Source organism: Scyliorhinus torazame, chromosome 13 (assembly GCF_047496885.1).
Source record: "Scyliorhinus torazame isolate Kashiwa2021f chromosome 13, sScyTor2.1, whole genome shotgun sequence".
Classification (NCBI taxonomy): Eukaryota; Metazoa; Chordata; class Chondrichthyes; order Carcharhiniformes; family Scyliorhinidae; genus Scyliorhinus; species Scyliorhinus torazame.
In genome coordinates this window covers 16,388,991-16,401,805 of record NC_092719.1, presented here as the reverse complement: position 1 = coordinate 16,401,805, position 12,815 = coordinate 16,388,991, and positions in this window count along the sequence as shown.

Below are 12,815 nucleotides of genomic sequence, written 5' to 3'. Positions count from 1 at the left end.
CCCCCATCCCGTGGAGGATCCCAAGGGCCACCTGCCCCCGAAGGGAAGAGGATTGGCAGGAGTTCAACCCGGGGCCTTCCACCCAGGAGACTTGGAGGCTGTCCAACCCGTCTGACACCCCCCTCAGTGTGAGCAACACACCTTCAGCCCTGCACAACGAGGAGGGCAGCACTGTGACACCCATACCGACTGAAGGTAGGCCCAGATCCTCCCGACTTCCTGGGGAAGCCCGCCAAGTTAATCTCAGGAAACAGGTTGTGGAAGTCAGCAGGTCACCTCAACCTCAGCCTGGATCCTGAGGATACACCCAGCTGTAGTGGGAGGATGAGGAAGAGTAAGAAATGATAGGCACCCATTGGCCATGAGTGAACCATTGGCACGAGCAGAGAGAAGTCACCATTGTAATAGCGCACATGTAATAAATATCACTTTTTCCACCCCAACAAATCCTCCACGATATCATATGATGTCATCACGATGATAGTATAGAATTCTTACACTGCAGAAGGAGGACATTTAGCCCATCAGGTCTGCACCAACCCTCTAGAAGAACACCCTACCTAGGTGCACTCTATATCTATAATCCCACCAAATCTGCACGTCTTTGCACCATATAATCCAGCACGGTGCCAAGGCAGGAAGACACAGCCCCGGCAAAGCTTCTGTAGTCCGTGCTGAGGAGGGACACCTGGTGCCAGTTTGTAAGAAGGTGGAGACTTCCCTTCTTGGGCAGCAGAGCAATAATGGCCCTATGCCAAAGGGTCATCTCACCAGTTATGATCCTCTCCCCCAGGATCGCCGCGTAACCACTTTCCAACCCACCCAGATCTTGCCCATGGAGAGGCTGTCGAGGGCGCCAGTGAGCTCTCTCAGGCTGATGGGGGGCGTCGAGCTTTCTGGCGCCCTCCAGGCCGACCTGCAGCATGTCTTCCCACAAATCTCTGTGAGCCGGCGCTTGAGCACGCCTTCCTTCTCTTCGTACACCAGACCAGCCAATCAGTGGCACACTCATGCATTGCAATGCTGACTAAAGTGGCACAATTAACTTATCAAGGCAGGGTCAGGGAGCTGATTAGACAACTGACTTTCCCTTGTTGCAGGAGAGGTACACCAGATGCATATGAAGACTGCAATTTGCAGCCAACATCATCCTGAGAGGGCACCCTCATTCGCCGGCTCTCATTGTCTGTGGATTAAATGAGCCTTCCATCTTGAACAGCCAGCCACCCAGACACTAATCCCTGACAGCCTGGCCGCCATAAACAGTGGCTTTGCACTTTCAGACATCTCGGGTGGGATTCTCCGACCCCCCGCCGGGTCGGAGAATCGCCGGGGGGCAGCGTGAATCCCGCCCCCGCCGGCTGCCGAATTCTCCGCCGCCGGGGAATTGGCGGGGTGGGGGGGGGGGGGAATCGCGCCGGTCGGCGGCAGCGGCCCCCCCGCCGATTCTCTGGCCCGCGATGGGCTGAGTGGCCGCCCGTTTTTTGCCGGTCCCGCCGGTGTAAATTAGAGTAGGTCCTTACCGACGGGACTTGCCGGCCTCCGGGTCCTTGGGGGGGGTGGGGATCTGGCCCCGGGAGGTGCCCCCACAGTGGCCTGGCCCGCGATCGGGGCCCACCCATCCGCGGGCGGGCCTGTGCCGTAGGGGCACTCTATTGTGCCGCATTCTGCAACAGTTGCAACAGGAGGAATTGCTGATAAGATGCTAATGTATTTAGGTTAGGTTGGGTGGATTGCCCATGATAAATTGCCCTCAGTGACCAAAAAGGTCAGGAGGGATTATTGGGTTACGGGGATAGGGTGGAAGTGAGGGCTTAAGTGAGTCAGTGCAGACTCGATGGGCCGAATGGCCTCCTTCTGCACTGTATGTTCAATTTTAATGAGTTTCTGACCGATAGTTGGATTCCCATTACGAGGGGCCGGGAAAATCGGAAAACGTGATCTCCCTGGCGGGAATCGCGTTTCCGATTCTTGCCGTATTTTGTGCCCATGCTGCTGTTCTCACTGATAGCTGCCACAGGCTGAAAATCGCCCCCTCTCTGTCCCCCCCCCCCCCCCCCCCCGCCACCCCCCCCCCCCCCCCTACACAGCTGACAGGTCAAGCTGTAGAAATCGTGCAGTGATCTTGCAGATTCTTTGTCTCTGCAGTTTTTGCTTTGCATTTGTGTGTTTTTCCCCCCCTAATATGTTTGAACTGATAATAGATCCCTGTGTATGTCACCCACAGGAAAGCTCAAATCATTGTTAATTATTATTTCTCTCTCTCTCTTTCAAACACGATACACATATTTAAACAGACAGATGGGACTGGGCGGCATGGCACATTGCGTTTGAGTCGGAGATTTTGAATCCAGCCCAGACTGGGAGAATGGAAAGGCTCCCTCGCTCACGCCAGCTGGAAGGGTTCAATGCGAATTAAGTGCTGGCAGCCGTACCCCGGTTTCCAATGGCATCAGTTCACAGCACAAAACCGTCCGTAATGCAGCACAAATTAGCACCAAGTTAGGTGTCTTGCTGTCGGCATGATGGCAGCTGGCGTGAGATATGGAAACCCATTGGACTGATCCTGGAGGAGGCGTCTATTCCACAGGGTCAGAGTTAGGTCATCATGGAGAAGGGATTGTTCTCATCAATCCGGGCAGAGCAACCTTTTCACATCCAGTCGCTCTCTTTGTACTGCGAGCTGAAACACAACAAAAGGAAAAGCATTCACCATTTCACCAGAAATATTGGAATGGGGGCCTGCACAGAAACACCCTTTCAAATGTCACCAGAAAAGAAAAAGACTGGGAATCGGAAATGGGGAATGGGATGGGTTGTGGGTGTGCCCACGAAAGCAGATTGAATAGTAACTTTCAAAAGGGAATTCAATCGCTATTTTTCAAAAGAGAGAAGAAAAACATGCGGGTTAATATCAGGAAAGAGCCAGGGAGCGGGATGAATTGGATAGCTCCTTCAATAAACCAACTCCAACACGATGCGATAAATGGCCTCCTTCTGTGTTGCATAAAAGGTGACTGTTCGACAATGAGCTGAGAGGACCTTGGCTGGAGACGGTGCGAGGCTATTGTGATGCCTGTATGATGGAACAATCTTATTACGTGACTGCTCTGTAATCTTCAACACCAGAGTGCTCTTTAACATTCACATTAAGTGCCTGGACCTCCAGCACAGGAACCAAGAAACAACTCATCCGGTGCATTTACTGACAAAAGGAAGATTATCCCTTAATTAACCTCAATTGCGCTTAATCATGTAGAATTACTCAGGCCAGAGTTAAATGACACGGCTGCATTCCCTCATCACTGGTAACACTTGCCTAACCTTTTACGGGCTTCTAATGTGTTGAAAGCTATTTGAGCATATCCTGCCCTTGTGGGTTCTGCTATTGAATCTCCTGTCCTCGCTGACACCTCTCATTGTCTCCCAGATAAGACTTTGAGCTCAGCCCTTCTGTCAGTCAGCCTCGATCTGTGTGACATTCCCCAGGGTGCTCCTGCTGTCAGCACTGTGTGAGGAATTTAGTTAATCCGCTGCTGTATTTAAAAAGTAAAACATTCCCCAATTTCTAGCCGAGCTGTGTTCCTCGCGCACAACGCACTGGCCGCCGTGAAACGCGACGGTTGGGACACAGAACACTCTCGATCAGAATGAAAGAGCCGGGACAATACAGGCAGGAGCCTGTTTGGATCATGATGCACAGCAAGGGGTTCGATCCCCGTGCCGGCTAAGATTATTCATGAAGGCTCCGCCTTCTCAGCCTTGCCCCTCGCCTGAGGTGTGGTGACCCTCAGGTTAAATCACCACCAGTCAGCTCTCCCCCCTCCCCTCAAAGGGAAAAACAGCCTATGGTCACCTGGGACTATGGGACGACTTTACTTTTACACATATTATTTATGTGTGAAACCCCTTCTGATATTTTGCACTATCACTTGAACTCACACCCTTCAGTCAATGAAGTGTAGTTACTGGTGTAATGTAGGAAACAAAGCAACCAATTTGTGCACAGCTAGCTCCCGCCGCACACTTCAATGTGATCATCACCAGGTGTTTTAGTGAAGTTGGTTGAGAGATGACTATTGGGCAGGACAACAGGGAAATCTCCCCTGCTTTTCTTCAAAATAGTATCACTGGACTATTCTCGTGCACTGGAGAAGCCAGAACAGTCCCAGTTTCCCATCTTATCTAAAAATCGACACCTTCGGCAAGGTCGCACTCCCTCAGTGCTGCACGGTCAGCCTGGGAATGCGAATTCGCAGAGCAGCAGCCAGCCTGCAAATAGAGAGCTAGTCAGACCATAAAACACATTTCTACTTTCTTACATCAAGCCAGCACAGACGTGATGGACTGAAGGGCATCCTTCTGCACTGTACGATTCTATGATCTATGACTCTACATATATGCCGGCTGTGAACTATGCTAACATTTTACAGCAGAATTAAAACATGTTGATGGAATGAAATATGTTTGTCAGCTAAGTGCCTGGGGCTGAGTTTCATTTTAATATTCTTTATACATTCCTATTCTTCACATCCCTTCATGTTGGTGTTGTAGTGGAAAGAAAGTCTTGTCTCAATTTCTCAGTGTGTAACAAAAATACTGTTCTCAGATCGTGGTGGGCAAATTGGAAAGCTTGACATTTATTGCCCAGCCCCAGTTGTTCTGAGCAGGTTGTGGTGAGCGCTCAGCTTGAATTATTGTGGGGGAAACACTCCCACAGTGGTGGAAAATAGAAAATCCCAAGATATTGGCCCAATAACAGTGAAGGAGCAGCAGAAATATCCAAGATGGGCGCGATTCTCCGCTCCCGCGCCAGTTGGGAGAATCACCTGGGTCGCCAAATTTTCTCGCGACTCCGGTCCAACGCCCTCCCGCGATTCACCCAAGCAGCGAGAACGGCCCCGTCGGGTTCCGCGCGGCGCAGGCCGGAGAATCGCCCGAGACACCTAAAATGGCGATTCTCCGGCACCCCTGCTATTCTCAGGTCCGGATGGGCCGAGCGGCCTGCCCAAAACAGCGGGTTCCCCCCGGTGCCATCCACACCTGGTCGCTGCCGACGGGAACAGCGCGGGAATGCTGGGGGGGGCGGCCTGCGGGGGGGGGGGGGCGCGAGGGGGGAGCCTGCACCGGGGGGGCCCTCAAATGGGGTCTGGCCCGCGATCGATGTCCACCAATCGTCGGGCAGTCCTCTCTAAGGAGGACCTCCTTTCTTCCGCAGCCCCGCAAGATCCATCAGACACCTTCTTGCGGGGCGGACTCGGAGAGGACGGCAACCATGCATGCGCAGGTTGGCGCCGGCCAACACGCGCATGCGCGGGTAACGCCAGATATGCGGCTCTGGCCGCGTCATGTATGCGGCGCCGCTTTTACGCGGCGCCAAGGCCTGGCACGCGTAAATGACGCGGCGCTGCTCCTAGCCCATTATCGGGCCCTGAATCGGTCGGGATAGTGGCCGTTTCGCGCCGTCGTGAACCTCGACGGCGTTCATGACGACGCGAACGCCCTGCCTCCATTTCGGAGAATCCCGAGATGTGTGTGGCTTGGAGGAAGAGTTGACGGTGTTCCCACAACATTGCCGTTCTTGTCTTTCTCCACGATAAGAGGTTGTCAGGATGTTGCTGCTCAAGTAATCATGGTGAGTTAATGCAATGCATTCTTTCCATTGCAGATACTGTAAAGTGGATGCACACTGGAGGGACGGTACTGAGCAAGCAATCCGCTTCGTCCTGCTTTGGCCAATCCTCAAACTGATAATCCCAATGAAAATAATTTCCAGCAGCAAACTTTTTGTGAGTTTACAATATTTGTGAGTTTTGTGAGTTTACAATATTTACAATATTATCACACATTTTCCCCGGATGTTTCAAGTGGGACGCCTCACAGCACCCGTCTCACACACAAAGATTAGATGCTGTCCGAACCATGTTTCCTCAGAAGCTGTTTCATAGATACAAAGGAAATAGAAGCAGGAGGGGGGCCATTCGGCCCTTCGAGCCTGCTCCGCCATTCATTACGATCCTGGCTGATCATCAAGTTCAATACCCTGATCCTGCCTTCCCCCCATATCCCTTGATCTCTTTTGCCTCAACAACTACATTTAATTCCTTCGTGAAATTACACGTTTTGGCCTCAACTACTTTCTGTGGGAGTGAACTTCACAGATTCACCGCTCTCTGGGTGAAGAAAATTCTCCTCAGTCCTTAAAGGTTTACCCCTTATCCTCAAACTATGGCCCCTAGTTGTGGAATCCCCCACCATCGGGAACACTCTATCTGAATCTACTCTGTCTAATCCTGTTAGAATTTTAGAAACAATTGCAGTGAAACATCCCTATTCCTATATTCAAATCCTCAAATCCTCTCGCTATGAAGGCCAACATACCATTTGCCTTCTTTACTGCCTGATGTACCTGCGTGCTTACTTTCAGCAGCTGATGTATGAGAACAAGTTCTTGCTGAGTATCCGCCTCTCTCAATTTACACCTTTCAAATAATAACCTGCCTTCCAATATTTGCTACTGAGGCGGATAACCTCACATTGATCCACATTATATTGCATCTGCCATGCATATGCCCACTCACTCAGCCTGACCAAGTCCCACTTAAGCATCTCTGCATCCTCCTCACCGCTCACCCTCCCACTAAACTTTGCATCATCTGTAAATTTGCAGTTGGTTTCAGCTCCCCTTGATCTCAAACGATGCTTGAACAACTGTTAATCTCTTTTAACTGAACTGCAGTGAGGGCAAACTGCTTGCCTTCTGGTCACAGCTTCATTCAGCTCACAACTGAACTGCTTTCTGCAAAATGCCTGATGCCTTTGCTCCACCCACTAATGACATCATCTTACCCAGCTGAGACCTAATTAACTCCACAGGGAATCCCCTTAATCCAAACAAAATGGCCTTCGCCCAAGCCTTCTACAATGATTTAATTGCACCCTGGTTCCCAAAATACACTGGCCTTTCAAACTGGGATTTCTTTTGAAACATGATTGCAGCAGGCACACCCACATGGATCCATGCTTTTCCTCCATTCATCACAGGGTAAGGTAAAGCAATATAGGCTGTGATTTAGGAGGCAAATTCTAAAGCCAGCCTTTGGGTGTGTTTAGCGAGGTGTTTCGTGAAGGCTGCAATGCCAAGAAACACCCCACTATTCAATGGCTCTTTGTGGGGGTTCTTTCAGTATTGGAGATTCTCCCCACCGAGACTGCAGATTAATTGATTCCCTGTTGGCGAACTAATTGCGCCAGCAGGAACGCCTCCTCGCAGATCGGAGTGCCATTTTGATCGGCAGCCCTGATCTTTCCTCGCTCTTTCACCCCCCCCCCCCCCCCTTTATCGATCCCCCTCATCCCTCAACCTTGTCAAGGGCCCCTGGAAACTTCTCCTCATACCTCCTCCGAGTGGCAAGGCCTCCCCGGGCCCGACCCCTGGCAGTGCCAACCTGACACCCGGGCACCCTGGCAGTTTCCCTGGCAGTGTCAAGGTTCCCAGGTGCCAGGGGAAGTGCCTGAGTACCACCCTGCCCTGTTCCCGATCATCCGGGGGCCTCTAATGGCATGCGAGACCCCCTGAGGTGTTGCTATGCCACCGCGAGGGTGAGATCCAGATCATGGATCCAGATTAGGCGGAGTGAGGCGGGTGACCTGTGATCGGCCCGGCACAGAGCCCGATTTGGGGACCTCGCGCAATTCACCCATTGTGCCCAGATGCGCGCCAGGCGCAATGTGGTCGCTGAATCGCACCCAAAATTATAATTTATGTTTGCCCCCGTCTCGTTCATGGCAGGCTGATAGTTTCTTAGGTGTAATTGATGCTTTAGTTTTGGGAATGGCCTTGTCGAGCAGACGATTCTCAGTGAGTCATGAGGCTGCTTGCTGTCAACTTTCCAGGCGGATGGTTCTCAGGTTAACTCGAAGTTGGAACAGGTTGGGGGTAGTCCTCCTCCCACTTTCTAGGTATTGCTGTTTATTACCTTGGCTGCTTGCTTGACACGCGGCCGGTTTGATGGCTTTTAGTGGAACTCTGTCTGTGGAACAGCTTTTACTGTTTTTAAAAGCAAACAGAAAGTGTCCCATCATGTAACCTTTCTCAAATCCAAAGTTCTTTTCCTAATACGATGGTTGGCTGGATCGATTGCACGGCCTGTGTTGTGGATTGCCCGTTGTTGCCGTTTGAGATGACCAGTGGCTTTGAATCTGAATAACCTATTTGAATTGAAAATACCCTTTTGAATTAGTTTCAGCAGAAGTTAGCATCATTCTGAAAGGTGCCTTTTGTTGCCTCCTGAGACAGGGCGGCAGTTTCAACCCACAAGAGGAGGCAGGCTATGTTTTTGCAGCCTTTTGCAGGCGGCTTAAAACATAAAATTGAGTTCTAAGTTCACAATATGCTGGGGTGTTTCAATCAAGGAAGAGATGTAAACGACCCTGGCTGTAACGGATTTCCAGAACTTTCACCAATTATTCCTGGTTTCGTTGTTGTGTAATTCTGTCAAAACTTTCAACGTAACTCAGCTGTACTGATGAGCCTAGCTGATGGGCATTTTGAGAGAGGATCTGAGCTCATCTTATCAATTGGCTCTTGATCTAATTATCAGCATTGTACCAGTCATCAATCCTGCTGTTACCTGCATCATTGATAGCGCCGTTAGGCAACAGTGATCTGATCGTTTTTTTTCCACAAAACTTGTTCAAGTCAGACTGATGATCATTTAGCAGCAAAATCTACTTTATTTATTTAAACAGCTGGGTAGCAAATACAGGAAAGAGGCTGATCATTACTGGAATCAATGGGATGTAAGGAATCGATGGACAGTAGCCCATATTGCAAAGAGGTGACAGAAAATGCTTCCTGCTCTTTGTTGGATATGTCCTTTACAGCAGAGATGTGCAAGCTGTCAGGCTACCCAGTTCCTGTCCATCTGCAGCCAGGCACCGTTCAATCCACAAAGACTGTCCTGAATTTGTTATATGGAATTATATCAAATATCCATCACATGGATAAGACATTCAGCCCCCCTGCTTCATGTCTGTCTTTATGGTGCACATTAAATTCCTTCCATCCCTCTCCAGCGTAACCCCAGCAGCAGTTATTCATATTTTGTTGCTTTCTCGCTGTACCCTGAGAGTGTGTCAGTGTTTGTGGGGGGTCTCTGCGAGTGTGTCAGTGTCTGTAAGGGGGGTCTCTGGGAGTGTGTCAGTATCTGTAAGGGGGGTCTCGGGGAGTGTGTCAGTGTTTGTGGGGGGTCTCTGGGAGTGTGTCAGTGTCTGTAAGGGGGGTCTCTGGGAGTGTGTCAGTATCTGTAAGGGGGGTCTCGGGGAGTGTGTCAGGGTTTGTAAGGGGGGTCTCTGGGAGTGTGTCAGTGTCTGTAAGGGGGGTCTCTGGGAGTGTGTCAGTATCTGTAAGGGGGGTCTCTGGGAGTGTGTCAGGGTTTGTAAGGGGGGTCTCTGGGAGTGTGTCAGTGTCTGTAAGGGGGGTCTCTGGGAGTGTGTCAGTATCTGTAAGGGGGGTCTCTGGGAGTGTGTCAGGGTTTGTAAGGGGGGTCTCTGGGAGTGTGTCAGTGTCTGTAAGGGGGGTCTCTGGGAGTGTGTCAGTGTCTGCAAGGAGGGTCTCTGGGAGTGTGTCAGAGTTTGTAATGGGGGTCTCTGGGAGTGTGTCAGTGTTTGTGGGAGTCTCTGGGAGTGTGTCAGTGTCTGTAAGGGGGGTGTGGTAATACCAGGTATTGCAGTACCTGAGAGGTGGATGCCCATTGGCTAGACCTAGGAGTCTGTCATTGGCCAACGTACGTAGCTCCGCCCTGAGAGGCGGGGTATAAGAACCCATGCCGTCCCAGCAGCCTTCATTTTCTGTATCGAAGCTGCTGGGTACAGTTCTAGCTGATTAAAGCCGATTAGTATGACTCTCCTTGTCTCACGAGTAATTGATTGTGCATCAATTTAATCAGCTATTAGTTCTGAAAGGATGGACCTCCGCATCAAGCCGGAGTGCCTTCAGCTCAGTCCCCACGCAGACAACTCCGCTGCTATCTTCAAGCACTGGCTGGCGTGTTTTAAGAGCTTCATCGACACAGCCGCCGACACCCCCAAGGAAAGGCAGAAAATGCACCTTCTACGCTCGCGGGTCAGCCCTGCAATCTACCCTCTGATCGAGGAGGCGGAGAATTATGCTGCTGCTATCGAGCTGCTAGAAGGACATGACATCCGTCCTCTGAACCAGGTCTATGCCCGTCACCTGTTGGCAACTAGAAGGCAGAGCCCTGAAGAAACACTGGAGGACTTCTATCGGGCTCTACTAGTGCTGGGCCGGAACTGCGGCTGCCTAGCAGTTACGGGGAATGAGCGCACGGAACTTTTAATTTGGGACGCTTTCGTGGCAGGTATGTCTTCCCCCGACATCCGCAGAAGGCTCCTTGAAATGGACACGCTGGGCCTCACTGAGGCACGGGCCCTGGCAGGGTCTATGGACGTTGCGTACAAAAACGCACTGGCTTTTGCTCCCGGGCGCACGGCGCCGCCCTGGGCTGCGTGGCACCCCGTCGCAGCAGCCCCCCAGACTTTCCCGCTAACCCCGCAGGCCTGCGCCGCTAGACGGCCTGTTTTCACCGCCGCCCAACGCTGCTTCTTCTGTGGCCAAGCGAATCATCCCCGCGCGTGCTGCCCGGCCCGCACCGTCACTTGCAAAGGGTGCGACAAGAAAGGCCACTATGTCGCGGTCTGCCAGGCCCGCACCGTGGCCGCGGTCGCCAGCGACTATCAGCAGCCTTTTTCCAGGTCCCGGCCGTCCAAGGCCCACCGCCGCCCTCCTACCCCCAGGCAACGTGCGACCCACGGGCGCGGCCATTTTGCCCCCACAGCCACCACGCTGGATGGGTGGGCACTGCCATCTTGTCCCTCACCGATGCCATCTTCTGAATCCCCAGACTCCATGTGCGACCCGTGGCTGACGCCATCTTGGATGGGGCCTCAAGCCCCCAGCACTGCTGACTCCACGCTGCCTGACCAGAACTCCCCCTTGCTGCAGCTGGCCTCTGTTACCCTGAACCGGCCTCAAGCCCCCAGCACTGCCGACTCCACACTGTCTGACCAGAACTCCCCTTTGCTGCAGCTGGCCTCCATGACCCTGGACCAGAGTCGGCCCCGGACGCTAGCGAAACCCACCACAACGATCGCCATCAACGGCCACATGACGTCGTGCCTGATCGACTCCGGGAGCACGGAAAGCTTTGTTCACCCCGACACGGTAAGGCGCTGTTCCCTTGTCACCCATCCCGTAAACCAGAGGATCTCCCTGGCCTCCGGGTCACACGCGGTGGAGATAAAGGGGTTCTGCCTAGCAAACCTCACTGTCCAAGGCAGGGAATTCCGCAATGTCCGCCTGTACGTTCTGCCGCACCTCTGCGCAGCCACCCTCCTTGGGCTGGATTTCCAGTGCCACCTACAAAGCCTGACCTTTAAATTTGGCAGCCCTATACCCCCCCTTACTGTCTGCGGCCTCGCGACCCTTAAGGTCGACCCGCCTTCCCTGTTTGCGAACCTCACCCCGGACTGCAAACCCGTCGCCACCAGGAGCAGACGGTACAGTGCCCAGGACCGGACCTTCATCAGGTCCGAGGTCCAAAGGCTGCTGAAGGAAGGGGTCATCGAAGCAAGCAACAGCCCCTGGAGGGCTCAAGTAGTGATGGTAAAGACCGAGGAGAAACATAGGATGGTCATCGACTATAGCCAGACCATCAACCTGTTTACGCAGCTGGATGCGTACCCTCTCCCCCGTCTCGCCGACCTGGTAAACAGGATTGCGCAATACAAGGTATTCTCCACGGTGGATCTCAAGTCTGCCTACCACCATCTGCCCCTCCGTCATGGGGACCGCCAGTACACTGCCTTCGAAGCAGATGGGCGGCTCTATCACTTTTTAAGAGCTCCCTTCGGTGTCACGAACGGGGTCTCGGTTTTCCAGCGTGAGATGGACCGAATGGTTGACCGGTACGGCTTACGCGCAACGTTCCCGTATCTTGATAACGTCACCATCTGTGGCCATGACCAGCAGGACCACGACACCAACCTCCGAGAATTTCTCCAGGCCGCGAACCTCCTTAATCTGACCTACAATAAGGAGAAATGCGTGTTTAGCACCGACCGTCTAGTCATCCTCGGCCACGCAGTGCGAAGTGGAGCCATAGGCCCCTCCCTCACCGACCCTGAGCGCATGCGCCTCCTCATGGAGTTCCCCCTCCCTCACTGCCCCAAGGCCCTAAAGCGCTGCCTCGCCTTCTTTAGCTATTATGCACAATGGGTCCCTAATTACGCAGACAAGGCTCGACCCCTGATCCAGTCCACAGCCTTCCCCCTGTCGACGGAGGCCCGCCAGGCCTTTTGCCGCATCAAAGCGGACATCGCAAAAGCCACGATGCGCGCTATCGACGAGTCGCTCCCCTTCCAGGTCGAGAGCGACGCGTCGGACGTAGCTCTGGCGGCCACCCTCAACCAAGCGGGCAGGCCCGTGGCTTTCTTCTCCCGCACCCTCCATGCTTCCGAAATTCGCCACTCCTCGGTCGAAAAGGAGGCCCAGGCCATAGTAGAAGCTGTGCGACACTGGAGGCATTACCTGGCCGGCAGGAGATTCACTCTCCTCATGGACCAACGGTCGGTGGCCTTCATGTTCAGTAATGCACAACGGGGCAAGATTCAGAACGACAGGATCTTGCGGTGGAGGATAGAACTCTCCACCTATAATTACGAGATCTTGTACCATCCCGGGAAGTTAAACGAGTCTCCTGATGCCCTGTCCCACGGCACTTGTGCCACCGCAC